General features: G+C 39.6%; 1 long non-coding RNA gene across 1 annotated transcript in view; it reads right to left on the bottom strand.

The window, feature by feature from the left end:
* Positions 1-20,433, bottom strand: part of LOC136832785 (uncharacterized) — a 445,886-nt gene that overhangs the window by 87,129 nt on the left and 338,324 nt on the right. The window contains exon 4 of the long non-coding RNA XR_010851316.1: positions 17,134-17,171. This is a non-coding gene — a long non-coding RNA (uncharacterized lncRNA). The remainder of the gene's footprint in view (positions 1-17,133; positions 17,172-20,433) is intronic.

Genomic DNA, 20,433 nt, shown 5'->3' with positions numbered 1-20,433 from the left:
AGCTAAAACAGAACTTCCTGAAGAAAACTGCATCATGACAATGGAAATGAAAATTCAGCCTTGAAGGGAAGGGTACGACCCAGAGGCTGCTTCCTCGGAGGAAGTCAGGTAACCTACCAGGATGGGGAAGCGGGCCTGGAGAGGGCCCAAGAACTTCAAGGATGAGGCCCAAAATCCCCAAGGCTCGACAGTCTCTTGAGGGCAGTCTTGGAGGGAAGGGTCCGACCCAGAGGCTGCTTCCTCGGAGGAAGGCAGGTATCCTGCCAGGCTGGGGAAGCGGGCCTGGAGAGGGCCCAAGAACTTCAAGGATGAGGCCCAAAATCCCCAAGGAATCGACAGTCTCTTGAGGGCAGTCTCGGAGGGAAGGGTCCGACACAGAGGCTGCTTCCTCGGAGGAAGGCAGGTATCCTGTCAGGCTGGGGAAGCGGGCCTGGAGAGGGCCCAAGAACTTCAAGGATGAGCCCAAAATCCACAAGGCTCAACAGTCTCTTGAGGGCAGTCTTGGAGGGAAGGGTCCGACCCAGAGGCTGCTTCCTCGGAGGAAGGCAGGTATCCTGTCAGGCTGGGGAAGCAGGCCTGGAGAGGGCCCAAGAACTTCAAGGATGAGGCCCAAAATCCACAAGGTTCGACAGTCTCTTGAGGGCAGTCTTGGAGGGAAGGGTCCGACCCAGAGGCTGCTTCCTCGGAGGAAGGCAGATATCCTGCCAGGCTGGGGAAGCGGGCCTGGAGAGGGCCCAAGAACTTCAAGGATGAGGCCCAAAATCCCCAAGGCTCAACAGTCTCTTGGGGGCAGTCTTGGAGGGAAGGGTCCGACCCAGAGGCTGCTTCCTCGGAGGAAGGCAGGTATCCTGCCAGGCTGGGGAAGCAGGCCTGGAGAGGGCCCAAGAACTTCAAGGATGAGGCCCAAAATCCCCAAGGCTCGACAGTCTCTTGAGGGCAGTCTTGGAGGGAAGGGTCCGACCCAGAGGCTGCTTTCTCGGAAGGGAGGTATCCTGTCAGGATGGGGAAGCAGGCCTGGAGAGGGCCCAAGCATCTCAAGGATGAGGCTCAAAAGCCCCCAAGGCTCGCCAGTCTCCTGAAGGCAGCCTTGAAGGGAAGGGTCCGACACAGAGGCTGCTTCCTCGGAGGAAGGCAGGTATCCTGCCAAGATGGGGAAGCAGGCCTGGAGAGGGCCCAAGCACCTCAAGGATGGGGTCCAAAAGCCCCAAGGCTCGCCAGACTCTTGAGGGTAGCCTTGAAGGGAAGAGTCCGACCCAAAGGCTGCTTCCTCAGAGGAAGGCAGGTATCCTGCCAGGATGGGGAAGCGTGCCTGGAGAGGGCCCAAGAACTTCAAGGATGAGGCCCAAAATCCCCAAAGGCTCGCCAGACTCTTGAGGGTAACTTTGAAGGGAAGGGTCCGGCCCAGAGGCTGCTTCCTCGGAGGAAGACAGATACCCTGCCAGGCTGGGGAAGAGAGCCTGGAGAGGGCCCAAGAACTTCAAGGATGAGGCCCAAAATCCCCAAGTCTCACCAGTCTCTTGAGGGCAGCCTTGAAGGAAAGAGTCCGACCCAAAGGCTGCTTCCTCAGAGGAAGGCAGGTATCCTGCCAGGATGGGGAAGCGGGCCTGGAGAGGGCCCAAGAACTTCAAGGATGAGGCCCAAAAGCCTCCAAGGCTAGCCAGTCTCTTGAGGGCAGCCTTGAAGGGAAGGGTCTGATCCAGAGGCTGCTTCCTTGGAGGAAGGCAGGTATTCTGCCAGGCTGGGGAAGCGGGCCTAGAGAGGGCCCAAGAACTTCAAGAATGAGGTGCGAAAACCCCAAAGGCTCACCAGTCTCTTGAGGGCAGCCTTGAAGGGAAGGGTCCAACCCAGAGGCTGCTTCCCCAGAGGAAGCAGATAACCTGCCAGGCTAGGGAAGCAGGCCTGGAGAGGGCCCAAGCACCTCAAGGATAAGTCCCAAAAGCCCCCAAGGCTCGTCAATCTCTTGAGGGTAGCCTTGAAGGGAATGGTCCGATCCAGAAGCTGCTCCCTCAGAGAAAGGCAGGTATCCTGCCAGGCTGGGGAAGGAGGCCTAGAAAGGGCCCAAGAACTTCAAGGATGAGGCCCGAAAGCCCTCCAAGGCTCGCCTGTCTCTTAAGGGCAGCCTTGAAGGGAATGGTCCGATCCAGAGGCTGTTTCCTCAGAGGAAGGCAGGTATTCTGCCAGGCACGGGAAGCGGGCCTGGAGAGGGCCCAAGAACTTCAAGGATAGGGCCCAAAAGCCACCAAGGCTTTTTTTTTTTTTAATTTTTATACTCTACTCTGCACCAATTAGTTTGTATCAAAATTCTCACATGGCAAGAATTCATTCAAAGGAAAGTGTATTTCGTATTATTGTCATCAGTCTCTGTGTAGCACTTTGTGCTGGTTCAGTTTCCCAACCTTAGGAACTTAAGAAATCGTTTCTTCTCAGAGCTCATTGATGAAGAGGGTAATTATCCTCTTTTCAGGGATCTCGGAGAGGATATTTTGAAGTTCGCGGAGGAATCTGGTTTTCTTGAAAATTTATAACGTATCGTCAGTGTATTCTTACCATTTTATAAATTTCTTGGATATTTTATGTTTTTTTTATTTTTTATTCCCTTGAGGCCACATTGTTTATTAATGGCGACGATGACCATAGGTATTGCAACGTTGATTTGTATGAGGTCAAAGAAACACCCGAAGAGAAGTCCTTAAGACGAATTACCTAGTTCAAGACTGGCAGCCGCGTTTAAACAGGGAGTCCATCAACTGCCTTCCTGCCTCGCGCGCAGCATAGGGCACGCCTCTCGCTAGTGTATGTATAATATACATTGTGTGTGTGTGTGTGTGTGTGTGTGTGTGTGTGTGTGTGTGAGAGAGAGAGAGAGAGAGAGAGAGAGAGAGAGAGAGAGAGAGAGAGAGAGAGAGAGAACTCAAGGTTTGATAATCCGAAAAAGATACCAGTTACTCGTTATAGTAGAGTAACAATTACGAAACCATTGCAAAAACAATGTTTTTTCCTTCTCTCTATTACCAGTGTAAGATAAAATAATGACTCAACTATCATCGTACTGTGCACATAGATGAGGAGATTATTTTGGAGTAAAATGACGAAAATTACGTTCAAATAGAAAAAATATTATACGAGTATATTATTTGCATACATATAAGCCTGTCAATGAAATATCTAGAATAGAGAAAATTTGTACTTGCCAAGAAGGTTCTCTACACCAATATATCATCGTAGAGAAACATAGAACCACATTATGAATAATCGAGAGAACGGATCCAAAGGAGGAAAGCTGGTGGAAATATTAGCATCCTAACCTTGTAGAACTCCAGTTATTACTGAAACCTGTAACAAATTTCAGCAGACTGATCGTGGTAATGAACCCTAATAAGGCCCTGAAGCCTTAAATTAAGTTTTCATTGGTCAGAAACGAACATCAATTACCTCCCACTGACTATAGTCTTTTCTTCTCTCAGTGAAAGTCCGAAAGTGTAATTACTGAAATTTATGTCGTACCGAGCTGTAACTTAGTAACGTTACGTATTTGTTGCCCTATATCCCCGCCTCGTGCACTCCAAATAAGGTAGCCGTTGAAATAAAAAAAAAAAAAAAAAAAAACTGGTCCTGGGCATCAGTTGAACTACACAACCCGATGTGAAAAGACTGAGAATCCTGTGGTATTCTGGAAGAGGGCTGGCTAACCTAGCAACTAAATAATTAATGGGACTAGAAGTGATAGACATTAATCTTACCTGTTTCTCTCTCCCTCTCTCTGTGGGCTTACAGCGCAGGTGCCAGCACACTTCTTACAAGCGAGTAGACCCGAACATAGAGATGTTCTTACTTCAGAATCCATTATACTTCTATTAACCAAAAGTCTGTACCGTGAAGTATGTAGTAGGTGGCAGTTGATTGTTGTGGGTCGCCGATGATAAAGGGGAGAGAGAGAGAGAGAGAGAGAGAGAGAGAGAGAGAGAGAGAGAAGAGAAACGACAGATATGAGTGATCAGCACTCCCTCAAAAGTACAGCACTATATCATAATTGTGGACAGGAGGACCTTGGCGAAGAAATTCCCTATCTACCAGATGAAAACCACATAAGATTTCATGGGATGCCACACACACAAATAATATATATATATATATGTATATATATATATATATATATATATATATATATATATATATATACACATACATATACATATATATATATATATACACACATATATATAAACTGTATATATATACATATATATGTATATATATATATATATATATATATATATATATATATATATATATATATATATATATATACATACATACACATAATTGTAGCTAAAGCTTTTTTAAGCATACTTTTTCTATAAATTCATTTGTAAGGAAACACGACCAATTATGTACATGTTTTATCTAGTCGAAAAATGTAAAGTAGTATTATTTCTAGTCTTTAATTGTAAAAAAAAGGTAACAAACACACACATGCACACTTGGAGAGAGAGAGAGAGAGAGAGAGAGAGAGAGAGAGAGAGAGAGAGAGAGAGAGAGAGAAATAAAAGTCACATGGCGATAGACTGGGTTCTGCCTGCAACCACACTGAGTATAAGACGCACCCTTCGACAGCTGAAACCGGAAACTTCCAGAGAAAGAAAACAACAAAAGTCATCGGATTCGGAGGCATGAGGAAATGAGTTCTACTTCCAAAATCAAAGTTGTCTCGTCAAGCTTGTTGCAGTGGTTCCCACACCTCAAGGATGACGAAAAACGTCTGTTGGCAGCATTTAGACGCAGCTCCAGATGACAGGTTCACCGGTGTTCTTCGAGGGATAAAGATACAAGACATAGGTTCCAACCCAAACAATGTTACTTGAAAAAAAAATATTACGAGACCCAGTTTTTGCAGCCGGGTGAAGGTGTGTTCATAATTCATCCAGTAGGTTAAGTGGTGAAGGAGATGACCCGATTTTCTTGAAAAAAGGACATCTACCTTCAACCTTTTCTCGGCTCCCCTCCCGTCACCGTCTTCTCTCTCTTTTATTTTTTATTTGGGAATTATGGGCAATGCGACTTCTCTACAGGTCGTAGGGGCCCTTCTCTTTTCTCTGGTCTTTTTCTGATTTGCCTTCAGGTGCAATCCACTGACGTCCTTATGAATTCAACCCCCAAGAATGGAAGAATCTTTAGACCTCTCTGGGTCTCCACCAACTAAAATAGTCCCTCTTTTTTGGTCAAACGAATACATGGTTACTTACGAGTAGGTTTGAACATTTTTCATTTAGAGACCGATTTTTGAAAGAAAAGGATAAAAATCATGAAAGTCAAATTCCTAAATTCCGAAAGATGCCGCAGAGATGCACAAGGAAGATGTGAGGTAACACAATTTAAGTAGAACAAAAGCATGATGAGTTCAAAAATTCAAGCTACGTCATTCTCACAGCATCATATATGGAAACATGCTGTCTCACGTTGTTACGAGAGCACCTAGGAGGAGGAGGAGAGTCATAATTAAGATCTGTACATAAAAATGAGCCATTACTTTTTTTTTATAAAAAAAAAAACTGAAGCTATTTTACAGGAAAGATAAAGAGGATCTGAACTATTAATGTATAGACAGTGTCACAGGTTAGTTGGACATCCTCTAAATCTTTTTCACACAGAGAGAGAGAGAGAGAGAGAGAGAGAGAGAGAGAGAGAGAGAGAGAGAGAGAGAGAGAGAGAGAGAGAGAGAGAGAGCAAAATATTTCAAACTTGGAACAATGAAGCCTATATGACGGTTAACTATCTGAGACAAAGTTACGCAGAGGGAAAGGAACACTGATCTTTATGAGCCAAACCAGAGCTCTGATGATAAGATAGCTTTCGGGCATGGTCGAAACAATCTGGATACACAGAGTGTCGAAATGAAAGATAGGGTAATAAACGTCATGATTATAAGATGAAGTTAGATCGGATCGGACAAAGTATATGAAAAGTCAGAAATTAAGTGCAGAGGGCACTGGGCTTTGTACGGGTTTAGTCTTCCTTTAAAAAGTTCTTAAAATCAAATTTATAGAGAAAGAGAAACTATGAAAGTTCGTAATTGCATGAACTCTCTAAAAAAGAAGATGCTGTGAAAGAGACTTTGGGAATATAAAAACCTTAATAGATTCGATATATGGAATTTTCGAACATAGCCCATTCAGCAATATGAAGGTTGAGGTAGACAGCAGTGAGATTGTGTGTATACATGCATGTATATTAGTTTAGAAGGATATCAAAGAAGCAGGTCTACTTAAAAAGTTGTAAGAGAGCTGGAATAGGTAACAATTGGTACCATCAAGCACCAAGTGGAGGTGAATCTCATAAACTTTTATGCCCCAAACTATGAGGCTCACACATTTACAGTGTGAAAAGGAAATTACGGTGTGAGGAAGCTGATCATCAGATCAGTGGTAGCAACATTATCTCAAGAATACACAGGTGTCTGGTTCTGAAGCCAAGTCAAGTAGAAAAAAATTAAATCTGGTTTGTTTGTATATGGAGTACAACAAATTTTTAGTTGAGGAGAAGTACTGCTGGCTGAATTATTAATGAAATAAACCACTGAATTTTCAGGCATTGGAAATGTAAACACCACTCCGGCCGTTCTTTTTTTCATAAAAAATCATAATGAAAAGGAGGAATCAAAGCGGCTTTAAACAAAATATTTTATTTCCGAAGATATTTTACTAAATAAAAACCAGCAAGCGAGGAGGGAGAGAGAGAGAGAGAGAGAGAGAGAGAGAGAGAGAGAGAGAGAGAGAGAGAGAGAGAGAGAGAGAGAGAGAGAGAGAGTATTCGTACCGAAACATGCTTTTTAGTGAAATAGGATGTTCATGACTAATTTAATTACCAAAACCCGCACAGCATTCTGGGACATTAATAACATACTGACTGTGAAGGGTACGAAAAAGAAAAAAAGAACGTGCTCATTGGAAAAATAGGTTCACCGTGAACGTAAACATTAGCTGCATATCCAGTATATGGCTTTCAACAGCTGTAGTCAAAACGAAATGCACTCGCATGAACTTGACGAAGTTAAAGCAACTGACTAATTTAGCAGCGGGCCCTATTGTCCACATTAACAACAATGCAAAGGAGATCTGTTGTTTATGTTCTGGTCTTATGTCTGAGGTCTGGGTTCTTTCTGGTGCTAAACAAAAAAGCACTTACTTTTTGTCATCAATAGGTGTATGGTTATAAGTATACAATGATTTCGTTTCTGTATGAAATGTTTCTTTTTTTATTTTTATTTTGCTAATGGTTTACAAAAACTTGAATATAACAATAAAACAAGCAAAAGCTGCGCCGACGTTTCTTCAGCGTAATCGAGTCTGTACAGCGTATACTGCTGTATGAAGCTCTCTGCTCTGCGCTCAGTTGCTCCCCAGACGCGGTCAAGTGAAGGTGCGTCGGCGACGCCTCCGGAAAGCTCTGCCAGACGCATGATACATGGCTAACCTTAACCTCAAGTAAAATAAAAACTACTGAGGCTAGAGGGCTGCAATTTGGTATGCTTGATGATTGGAGGGTGGATGATCAACATACTAATTTGCAGCCCTCTAGCCTCAGTAGTTTTTAAGATCTGAGGGCGGACAGAAAAAAGTGTGGAAGGACAGACAAAGCCATCTCAACAGTTTTCTTTTACAGAAGACTAAAACACATTTCTATATACAGTATTGTTCTAAACGGTCATAACTAACATAAAATAGGCCAAGGTCTTTATTTCAAAGCACAGACGAGGGTCAGGAAAAGGAGCTTTAAAATACCGACGAAAATGAAAGTGAACTCTCCCGAGTACAAAAAGGAGGAACTGGATTCCTGGCTCCTACACCCAAGAGTCCTAGTTGTATTAATGAGCCACGATGCAATCCGGAGCCTCTGGGTCCAGTCGTTGCTCCCAAAAGCGAGTTTTTTTTTTTCTTCTTTTTTTTGCCATCGCTTTTCTATTAGGCAATGGGTTTCTCTTCGCAGTATTTGTGAGGTGAACTGATTGCAATGTCACACGATCTGGTGAGGTTTTTGCCTGTAAACGCATCAAGTAAAACTTGTATTTGCGACGTGACTTTTATACTGACAATGCCCTGGAAACCTGTGAGGAAAATGTTCAAGCAGACGGAAGCAAAAGGTAAAATTTAGTTTAGAGTTGATTACTAAAATTCTTGACTTTTAACACAAAGAAAATCTTTCGTACGTGATAGTTCATCCTTGGAAAGAAAAAAAAAGTACATGAAAAATATCCCGAGGACTCGTGAATAAATCAGAGTAAAATGATTTTCTGAAAAAATGGATTTCTTCGAGAAATCTTAGAGGAAAGCAAATATGAAAATGATGAACTCGTATGAATTTCCCGAGTGTGTCTATGTTGTAATATTATTCAAGTTTATTTATATGTTTTACATTTATTGGAAAGTGTGTTAGCACGTAAAAAACATGTTTAATTTTTACCTATATGTACGAAGTGCATGCATACAATTGTCTTTAAGCATCTTATAAACATGAACAAACATTACATGATACACAATTATATACACATAACCAACCACACTATAGAGCAGAAATAGTAAAAGAAAAAAAAGGGAAAAGGTCCTGTACCAAAATTTCAGGTGAGTGATGACTTAGCGTCTAAATCAACAAGCAAAGAATTCGTCTAGTTTGATTCTTGTACAACCACGACCACAGCGTTACATGTGTAGTAATAAGCAGACAACCGGTAAATTAAGACGGGCGTATAATCCAGATGGTTTAGGAGGAGGGAAGAGGGGGAACTCAACTTACGTATGTAACGCCAGATAACTTATGATCAAACAATCAAGTTACATAGTGAGGACTGGAAAGGAGGGTAACTGGGCTATGGAAGTGTTTAAGACAGGAGTCCTGTCCTTGACTCGGCCCTTATATAAATGTGGTATTGATTAACCATAAGGGAAATCATTCATTATTCACTGTTGCGTGCCGATATCGTTTGTCAGGCCGACTGTGTGTGTGTGTGTGTGTGTGTGTGTGTGTGTGTGTGTGTGTGTGTGTGTGTGTGTGTGTGTGAGAGAGAGAGAGAGAGAGGGGGAGGGGTGGTATCTTGCTGGTTATCAGACAAATGATCGTAACAGTGGGAGCGCAGTTAAGTCGGTCATTCATTCCACTTGCAATAATCCTGCTTTTTTTTCATTACCCACAATATAAAGTTGTTAAATTCTACCTAACTTAAGTGTAACACAAAACGACATATTTTCATTATCATTATTACTATCAACACAATCCACCATGAACAACAGTGCACATCAAACGACGACAGATGAGAACGTCCTTATGAGCAGAAGAGAAGAACAGACAAGATAACTGGCGTCAAATTCAGCGGAGAGAAAAGTCATCTCTATGAGACAACAAGTAAAATGCGCCGAAGTTTCTTCAGGGCAATCGAGTTTTCTGTACAGTGTATAATCAAGGCCACAAAAAATATATCTATCTTTCGGTGGTCTCGGTATAATGCTGTATAAGCCGCGGCCCATGAATCTTCAACCACGGGCCGGTGGTGGCCTGTCCTACATCGTTGCCAGATGCACGATTATGGCTAACTTTAACCTTAAATAAAAATAAAAACTACTGAGGTTAGAGGGCTGCAATTTGGTATGTTGGATGATTGGAGGGTGGATGATCAACTTACCAATTTGCAACTCTGTAGCCTCAGTAGTTTTTAAGATCTGAGGGCAGACGGACAGATAAAGCCAGCACGATACTTTTCTTTTACAGAAAACTAACAAGTAGGAAACAGTTTTCTTTCAATGATCCCTAAACAGTAAAGAAGATGCCTAAACAGTAAAGAAGTTAGCGAAGAGAAAGTGGGGCCGAGTTTCTCTTCAAGCACGAAAGTTCAAATACAGAGGCTGAGGCATCACCAAAGGGTTGTGAGCAGTGGCTATTTGGTTGAATATAGCATCCTCGGCAAGGTAGCGGAAACAAATTGGGATACAGATAGTCTAAATTTTTATGCAAAACACAATAATCGACATGTTGAAATTGCGTGTACATTATATCATACATCATGGACACAATCTTTCTCAGCGACAATTTGTATTAACTGCTAATGCATCTACATCTGCGGCATCTATTATTGAGACAACATTTCCCAGTTTTCTGCACCTCCTATTTTCAACACTGAAGTTTTGAACAAAATGACGAAAACTGCTGCTATGCCTCTCGATTTATGTTTCTTATGCTGAAAGCTGTTTCAGCCATCAATAGGCCAATACGAATTTTAGACATTAACTATACAGTGATCATGTAGGTGCCAAGAATCCCGTTATGTGAACATTCTTAAGTTAATTTTATCATTCAAGAATTATTCTAATAAATCAAATTAAATGAATCGTAGTAATTTTGTAAAGTACGAGTATATATCAACAGAACGTGACCTTTTCAATTTTCCCGAGGACATCACGAAATCAGAATTGTAACACTTCAAGGAAATGTGGCGTGCACCTCGGTCCTTACCCTAGGGCATTGTGGAATCAGCATGTTAGCTCACTTTCGAAGACGGTCAACTTTTCAAAAGCATGCAGATGTAAGTAGGCACGCATGTGTGTCTTTCATTTTAATGGTAGGATAAGGAAATGAGACTTTCAGTGAAGAAAAAAAGGTTGTCTGACCTGAAATTACAGTATATGACAGAGGAGATCACGTACAGTTATACAGGAGGATGGATAGGTTAGCCAAGAAGACTGGGAGAGGCAAAAGAAAACGAGTATTGAAAATATAAGAGAAAAGGTGAGGAAGAACTTTAAGAAAATAAAAATGCGTTCTAAAGGGGAATAAACGAAGAGAGAACGGTTAATAAACAAATGGATCTCAGATTACGTGATGTTTGAAGTGAAAAGTGGCACTGGGTTAGTGGAGTGAGTATTTTCAAGATGTACAGACTATGGTGGATGGAAGAGAGGTGCTACTGAATGGCGTAGAGTGAAGTTTGTTGGCATAAGTTTGACATGCTTGTAGAAATGACTGTCCAGGATATAAGGAAGCAATTAATTTGATTAAAGAACGAACAAGCAAGTGTTGATGGGTTTCCAGGTAAGATTTTTGATACAGTGGTGAAAGTATAATTAAGTGGCTGACCAAGATATGTAATGTATGTCTAGAGAAGGGAGCAGTTCCAATTGAGTAAGTGAGAGGAATGACTGTTTCTCTATATAAGGGTAGAGGTAACAGAGAACTCAGTGTAAGATAAAGGGGCATAACATTATTCAGTATACTAAGGAATGTAAACTCTATCACTGATTGCTGAGTGATTAAAAGTTTTTTATACAAAAGACTAGCTGGGATTGAAGTTTTTATGAAAAAAAAAATTGAAACATGTAAGAATATGCAAACAAAAGAGTGATTGGTTTGGTATAAAAATGGGGGTGCAGCATGGGAGTGTGTGTTTCCATGGCTGTTTCATGTACTTATGGACAGTCAGGAAGTCAGAGAATGGACAATGGATTTAGGTTCACAGTTGTGTGAACAGAAAATGGGTAAAAAACACAGTATGTAGTGAATAATGTTGGCTGATGATATACTACTAACTATGGATAGTAAATAGAAATTGCAGTAACTAATAAGTTTGAACGCGTCTACAAGAGAAGAACACTGATCTAAAATAAGGTTATGAGGGTAAATGGAAACCATGAAGTTGTTGATTTGTACAGGCGTCTGGAAGTGAATATAGTAAATTGCGGTAGGATGACAGAAGAACTGAGCCATAAAATAGGCAAACCAAGGAAGATTGCAGAGTTAGTGCAAAAGATTGGGAAAGGATTTGGGGTGTCAATGAGAGCCAAAGTTATTATGTATGAAGAGAATGAGCCAACTATCCTTTATGGCAATGAAGTGAGGATGGCATAAAATCCAAATATAAAACGAAGCTGTAGAGTGGAATCGTTTACATATTATATGATGCTTAAGAAGAATTGCTGAATGACTGAGGACTGTCTAGATACAGAGAAGAAACAGCAAAACGGTTAACACAGATGAAGGGGAGGATCAGTCTGATTTGAGATGGTTCTGTCCCATGGAATTGGTTGAGGGAGACAGTTTATCTAAAAGTGTACAATTCAGAGATGTTAGGAAGGAGAACAGGAAGACCTGCAAAGTGTGGGGTAGATAGAGTAAAAGAGTAACTTGAAAGGAATATCCTTAATATCCAGAAAGTGTGAGCGTGGGTGCAAGACAGAGGTAGATGGTGCAGTTCGACGTGCTGCTGATGCGCCTTCTGCGCAGGTGTTTGAAGCAACTTCTGGGGCACATGGTGGGTTCATTTATGGCATAAACGTACCCTATGTATGTGTATATATATAATGTATGTATACATGGGGTTCATTTATGGTACAGAAGTAAAAGTATGGATGAAGAGGGACCATTATTTGCTTTTTCCTCTGGAACCAGCCCCCCGTTAGGGGAAACTTTGATATATATATATATATATATATATATATATATATATATATATATATATATATATATATATATATATATATGTGTGTGTGTGTGTGTGTGTGTGTGTGTATAGAAACATACATGCATTACATATATTATACATATATAGTTATATGTATACACCGTATATATGTATATATATAATGTATGTTTCTATACACACATGTGTATGTATATATATACATACTGTATATATACATACACGTGTGTGTACAGAAACATACATATATATATACACATATATAGTAAATTCTACGATGTCCGACAACACTAATACGCTTAATATTTATTATCCATATTTAGTACGAACAGCGAGAGAGAAAGAGAAAGAGAGAGAGAGCATCGCCTGAAAGGTCAAAGAGACTACACCAGGTTTCATAGAGCATGTTTTTGCTTGAACTCAAACAACTACCGGTGGTTGTGTAAACAGGAAGGCACAACTTTTACTTTCTAAAACGTTTTTCTATTTTTTTTTTTAATCTTTTGCCTCATCTCGGCGCAGTTCCTGATCAGAGGACCGACGTAAACATTAAATGGGACACTAACAGCGTTTAGGAGCACTTTTATTTGATTTATGTTTTACCTGAGTTCTGATGCGAATTTTCATATCCATCCGATAAGTTTTTTTTCAGTTTTTGGGACTTTTGCTCTATTTACGTTCTTTTGATAATATAATCTGTTTGTTTATTTTTTGTCCTTTAGCACAGTCTTCCTCAGATCTGTTAACGTGAAACAAAAGAAGTGGAATAAAAAAAGAAAAAAAGTAATACATAAACTTCTACCTTCCTTTACACATTACGCAATGATCTAAATCACATAGCAGAAGTTTCTTTTCGCCTAAAGACACATATAGTTGGCAACACTCCAATACCCATGACGAAAGCTTCATAGATAACTTTTGTAATGTAATTATATTGAAATATGACAAACAAAAGAAATTCACCTACGGCAAATGGCAACCGTGCGTTCACTCCTCTGGGATACCAGGAAAAATAAATTATATAACAACATTCTTGTCCCTCTGTGTGGTGTAAAAGTCACCAAGTGACCAAGGTCATGGTGGGGTCTGCAGTGCCATCCCCTGTACTGTATTGCAAAAAATAAATAAATAAATAAAAACAAAATTGTGTTGGGATTTTGAATGCGTGGATGTAGTGCATGTAATATGAAACATACGGCAGTTGATTTGCTTGAGAAGAGAGAGCTAGCAAAATTAAAATATGGGACAAACCTAACAGATCTTCGACTTGGAAAAAATAACCTATGCAGAAGAGAAGGCCGATACGTGAAAAGATAGTAAACAAGAGAAAATAACATAGAGATAAACAGACAAAATCAGCAATAGATACAGATATTAAGGTAATACTGCATGACACTTTAAAGTATTTGCTTTTTGGAGTATTTCCATCTTGTTGCCAGAATTTAACCAAAGCAGACAACTGTGGCACCACAGGTAAGGATGCTTATGGACGTCATCTTCAGGCCATAGATTGGCTCTTTTGTTGGACAAAGAAAACCAGCCTACTCAATAGGTTTTCAACTTCAAATTCAAATTTAAATCAGTATAAGGCAAAATACGAGAGACTTGGGCAATTTATATAAAAAAATTTTCATTTCGCATATTTCTATCTCTACTTTTTTCTTACTGTGCCTGTTACCCATTTTACATCACCTATCTACTAACATGTCTGTCGATTCTGACAAATATGTCCACAACAAACTGCATTCTAAGGGAAGTCAATTCTATGAGCTGCTCTAAAAAAAGTCCCATACTAATCCCCACAAATTGAAGTCTCCACCAACGCAAGCCTTAGTCCTTTTTCACTGGATGAGACAGCAATCTAATTCACTGTCTCGAGACGTCATCGCTTGCCGAAGCGACCGATGTCGTTAAGTTAATCTTTGTAAGACGGCCATCACCTCCTACGCTTTGTCCTACATGTGTGGAAAATGCAGGGTCGAGCTGCGCCAAGATAACCATAAACATTCCATTTGCCATTCCCGGCTGGGAACACGGTACTGACCTAATCTAGCAGCTTCACTAGGCCTACGTTAAGGTCTGCCCCCAAGGATCTCCCTCCTCCAATGGCACGGGTTGGTGGATGATCAGATAATTTTCTCAAGTCATTGTTGAATTTCTTCATGCCCACTGCAGATCTGCAACGTCATCATCAAGGAAAATCATTCTTGCGGACACCAGTAACTGGTCGACCTTTAACCAAAACCTCAGATATCTTATCATAAGTCATACCTACTAATCACCACCTTCGAAATGCCTTAAATACTCGCAGTATCCCCCCCGCCTGCCTGGCCTCTTTGTTTCTGCATATACTTGTAAAAATTAAAGGTTGAAATTTTTCTACGAAAACATTCCATGCTTGTTTAACGATAAATGGAACTTATCCATGCCATATGTTCAAAGACAATTCTCTTCAAGATATACACTTACTAATCTTTCAAAAGAAGGTCAAGGTATTTGTATCCAGGCATCAAGAATCAACAGTAAAAGCGTGTGGGAGAAAACTCAGATGCTGTTTTACATTTGTTGGTTTCTTCTGAAGCTGTGACATCCTTATTTTACTGGATGGATACACCTTGGCTAATTTTTGGTATAAGGCTTTTGGTATGAGTTAAACATAGAGAAGTTCATATATCGTTCTCTGAAACGGACTTTACTTGTTTGTGAGATCCGTTCCCGTGATGGTGGTATTTTCACTAACAATATAATAGAAGCATGATTAACTGGGGCCTTTAGGTATGATATGTAACATATTCCAGCAACGAGTTCCTCCTTTCAATACAGTATTGTGATACAACAGTTGTCAGGCTTTTCTTTTTACGCCAAATCTACTTAAAGATGGCAAATGTCCTTTGCATAATGCTCTTGCTAATAAATTTATTTACGAGAGGAAAGTCTTTAGGAGCGGAAAAGTAGAATTTGACATAAAAGGAAAACAGAGGGACGTCTGTAGATAGATGTGTTTTCTCACACCTGAAGAGAGGTTAATAATTTTATATACAAATTTGGAAGAGGTTTCAAATACATACGGTTAGAAAGCTTGCAATGCCGTACATACATTAGTAATTACAGTTCTGACAAGGACATAAAGTATCTTCTAAAACATACATAAAAGATCGCTTGAAACGGGAGTGCTAGATCTGTGTTTCCTGGGAGTCTCGGTGCGTCATGTTGGTTGGTCCCGGCGGCGACAGCTCGGGACCTAACAGTATACTGACTGCTCACTAAATAAGAAATGTTTACGGTAACAGATAATTCATTACATCTGACAACTCAAGTTTATTTTGGTGTCCATATGGGTGGTATGATACCACTAAGATATATATATAAAAAAAATCGTTCGTGTGAGAGCGCTTTCAAATTTGTGATACTGTCAGGATGGCTTTTTATAGTTGAACAGTGAAGGCAATGAGACTTCTGGTACTGGGTAATGAGACAACGTGGCACCTGGACAAAGTGTAGATGCTAATTCTCTGCAAAGTGAGTTGCACTCACTAGTTCTTACGGTACAGACGTTAAATGAGCTAATGACGGTTATCTGTTGAAACAACTTATGGGAGATGGCCATATACGATAATATCATCTGGCGATGATCTAAATCACAAATATCGTTGCTAAAAAAGGAACTATTATTCATGGCAATCATGTATAGCAGATAACAATGGAGAGTATTTCTAATCATAGAGAATAACCGAATGTGGGAAAATAACTAAATAATTTGTGTAAGGGTATTAAAATAAATAAACAGCAAAAAAAAACAGCATAAAAAATCTAAGTAAAAACAAATTCCAGCACAAAACTTTTCACAAGTACAAGGAAAGGACGAACTTCATTAGGCCACAATCGTCGCTATCAAGGTAGGTTTGGAAAATTCTAAATATTGCAATCGAGGGAGACAGGAAGTCTTTTAATCTGAATTCCTAATCAATGCCTATGGAAGTCACACATTATATAAATACATATTCGTATGCAAGAAAATATATACACTGGTAAGCTTAAGCAAAATTTACATTTCCATGCACATATTCACACATAGTAGACATCTACAAAAGGGGAAGACCTTACGTTTCAGAGAGAGAGAGAGAGAGAGAGAGAGAGAGAGAACGATGCTCCTACGTACAGCTTTTCATCAGCATCTATAAAAAAAATGATGCAGTCTATAAAAATTGTCATGGTTTTTGCTGTCGAGATTACTGAAAATTATGAATTCGAACACATCGTAACTACTATGATTTTTGGATTTAGAAAAAAAAAATAGCCATCACTCGAAAGTACAGCTAAAATGATAGCTCAATTTATTCGTGTCATTTATATGAGAGGCTACACAATTCGAGAATGGGGAAACCTGAGTCTGCCATTCGACTAACGAGAAAGCCTTCATCTCACGGAGGAGCGGCGCCAATGTTTTCAAATAGAATTTACTGTTTCTGAAAATCTAAAACGCGTTTTGGGTAGGCATTAGAAATGGGATCGCGGGAAAGAGCATTTTCTTTGTTTCTGACCCAAACATGAGTCAAAAGTTAAGCGCTAATGAATTTACCTATCGGTACTGCTCATTATCCGTCGATGTGTTAATGCGCGTACAACAGCAATTCAAACAATTATGGAACAATAGCTTACAAAGCCACAATACTTACCATCCACAAATCTGAATAGCCATTTCTCCAGGGCAGTTCTGAAAAAACAAGAAAAAAGTTTACATTTAAACCAGAATAGACCATTAATTTGTAAGCTCAAACTCAACCCTCTGCTCAACTGCCCGAGTGAACCTGTAAAGACATCCCATAATATCTACAGGCTGTAGAGCGCTGGAAAAAAGAATAAAAATAAAATGGAATAAAAAAATAATATACGAATAAAAGCACTCCTTCCCGACTGACCGTAGTCAGGTATCAAACTACCAGGGTGACACTGAAGCCGTTACGTCTTCTAGAACTGTCATAGACATTACGCCAAGGGGTGTCGTTTATGAGGAGTTTTCAAGCTTCAGTATTTCCTGAATTATTTAATCTACCTCTTTTCAATATGCGAGTATGTCATCATTAAACGGGTCCAGTTCCTTAACGGCTTCTTGTAGGCTCAGCTAAACCTCTCTCCCCCTCTACATCTGTAAGATCACGATGTGCTAGGTTACGAATAAATTGCTACATATGCACATTATTCTTTACTATATTGATACGAATAACTTACAGATAGGTTTATGGATGATAAGGATCGCTTTCTCAACGTGAACTTTCACAAATCATAATTTCAATGTAAAGGAATTTGTAAATTCAGACAGACCGAAGATATAATTTCTGAGGATCGTTATACGTTTTAGGCCTAAGTCAGTGAGGCCATTTTTAGTTCTCGTATAAATGACACACAAAAGGACTTTCCGTTGTAGGTAATATGCGGGCAGTGCGGATCGATGAAATAACAGTGGCATTGCCTCGCACTTCTGCCAAAGCTTTAGCTGGCCTGTTGTCTTGGGGATGGCCCTATGTAAATGTAACTAAAGTTTCCTGACTGCAGTAAGAGACATATTTGTTGATTCCAAGTTTCTGGGGTACCAACTCGTTCATGTCTGTAGTGTATTTTTATATCTCTCATATATTACAACCACTCACATATCAGTACATGCGGAACTTGTAAGAACAGTCGAAATTTGTGATGAACATAACTAAGAAAAATATTCTAGCATGTCGTGAAGTGAAATTATACCTTGACATGAAACAGTACAACTGGTATATTTATAACGACTCAGTTGTTACCGGTTCCACTTTAACGAGGCCTAGTAAACTATGTGGCTGAAGGTCTCCCTCACATATTTCCACATCTAAAACTGTCATAATAATATAATTGAAAACTTTTTCCTAGAAATGTACAGCATAGTAATTCAATTACTAACTTTGAAAGCTACGGAGAAGGTACCAAGGCCTATTGCTATTCATGATTACGGTAATGTCAACAAAAAGGTAGTCAGCACTACATTACAAAGAAAGCTGTTATTTTTAATTTTGTTTTTACCTGCAAAAATCACATGACAATTAGCCTAACTATTCTTCAGTTACTTTCAAGGACAAAGGCCAAATGGCATGGGCAACTTAATGCCCTTTTCTAGTCCAGGCCCATAGAAGAAAAGTACGGAAGGTCATAGGACTACAGGAAAACAGAAGCAGGATGATTATTTTCGAAGTCTGACAATTATATAGAATCAACCACCAAATCTTGCAACCAGACTATTACAGTTTCCATAAAAATGTGAGGAGCTGGCCTGAAGGATGATAGGAGACACTCCCAGAGAAGAAATTCTTCTCCTGCGGTGAATGTAACAGGCATCTAAATAGCACCTATGGAGAGAGAGAGAGAGAATATTGTATTCTCCTGCGGTGAATGTATATGGAGGGAGAAAGAGAGAGAGAGAGAGAGAGAGAGAGAGAGAGAGAGAGAGAGAGAGAGAGAGAGAGAATATTGTATCAGAAACAGGGCTTCCACGAGTGTGCGAGGTAACAAGGTTGCTTTACCCTGCGTCTAAACGAATATTATCCTAAAAAATTCATATTGATTACCCTAAACTTGCTGGTGTTTTTTTAAGAAACAACGCACACGCATATATATATATATATATATATATATATATATATATATATATATATATATATATATATATATATATATATATATATATATATATATATATATATATATATATGAATCATGTTTGTGGTAAAATAAGTATTTACTAACCATTTCGAGTAATAATACGCCTAATAAGCGAAGTAAACAATTATGTAGCAAAGACTATTAATTTCGCTCTCCTGCCCCGGAAAAATAAACAAAGAACAAGAAAAGACACCAATTCTGTTCATGATTTACATTAAAACAAAAAATATATTAATGTAGATTTTACTTCTAAAACTTTGGTACTATAAAAGGATGCTTGTTTACACAATTATACGAGAATACATGCTAACTTCGCAAATTACATGAAAATAGGAAATACTGTGAAACTTAACTATCATGGATAAATATTGCACTAATATAAGAAAAACAAAACATTAAATGAAAATCAACTTGGCACTGACTGGATAATAAATATTTCCGAGGTCACTTTTGCCCCTGTTTTACAACACGCAGCCGCATCTGCTATCACTATAACATCTATACATAAATGTTAATTCAATAATGATGCAACCGAGAGTGGAAAAGGACGCCATACTCATAGCTACCAGCGGCGCCGTGGCAGAGCGTCCCAAAAGGCAGCAGAGATGTTGGCGTCTGCCGTCTAGCCATGGGTAGAGGGTTCTAGGGTATAGGTGGGCTGTGGAGACAACGAAACCATGTAAAAATAAAAATTAAAAGAAAAGAGTAATAACAACAATAATCAAAACATAATACTCGGAGAAGGAAGCAGTAAGTAAGGAAGGAAATTTGCTAGATGGTCCCCGATTTCCAACATCTTTTCTTTATCCTTAGTGGGGCATAATTACTGTAGGGTATTTTACCCTCAAGTAGAAGCACTAGTAGGAGAGGAGGAGGACCGAGAAATGAGGGAAGGGGAATGACCGACAAACGAAATGCCTTAGACCCAAGAAGTTGAGGAGAAAAAAATTAAGCCCTCAATATGACAGCAATTCTCCATACAGGGACGTACAAGTCCAACATTAAGCTTTAATTAATGACGAAGAAAGCATATTACGCATAAAAAACAACGTACCCAGTTTTCTAGTTCGTTTTCTGTTTGTCTCTTATTAATTTTCATACAGGCAATTAGAGCAATGTCATCTCTTCAATTCAAGTTAGAAGTAACATGGACACCCAAAACACTGACAGAAGTGAGGTTAAAGTCAATCCTTGTAAAAAAAAAATTAATCGAATAAAGAATGAACCATTTAAAGAGGTTTAATACGACTCTTTTCCTTCGGCATCTCTTGATATCACTGCAACACGAACGA

The sequence above is a fragment of the Macrobrachium rosenbergii genome, chromosome 50 (genome assembly GCF_040412425.1).
Source record: "Macrobrachium rosenbergii isolate ZJJX-2024 chromosome 50, ASM4041242v1, whole genome shotgun sequence".
Classification (NCBI taxonomy): domain Eukaryota; kingdom Metazoa; phylum Arthropoda; class Malacostraca; order Decapoda; family Palaemonidae; genus Macrobrachium; species Macrobrachium rosenbergii.
Note: the sequence above shows the minus strand (reverse complement) of the source record. Positions and strands in the feature narration are given on the sequence as shown.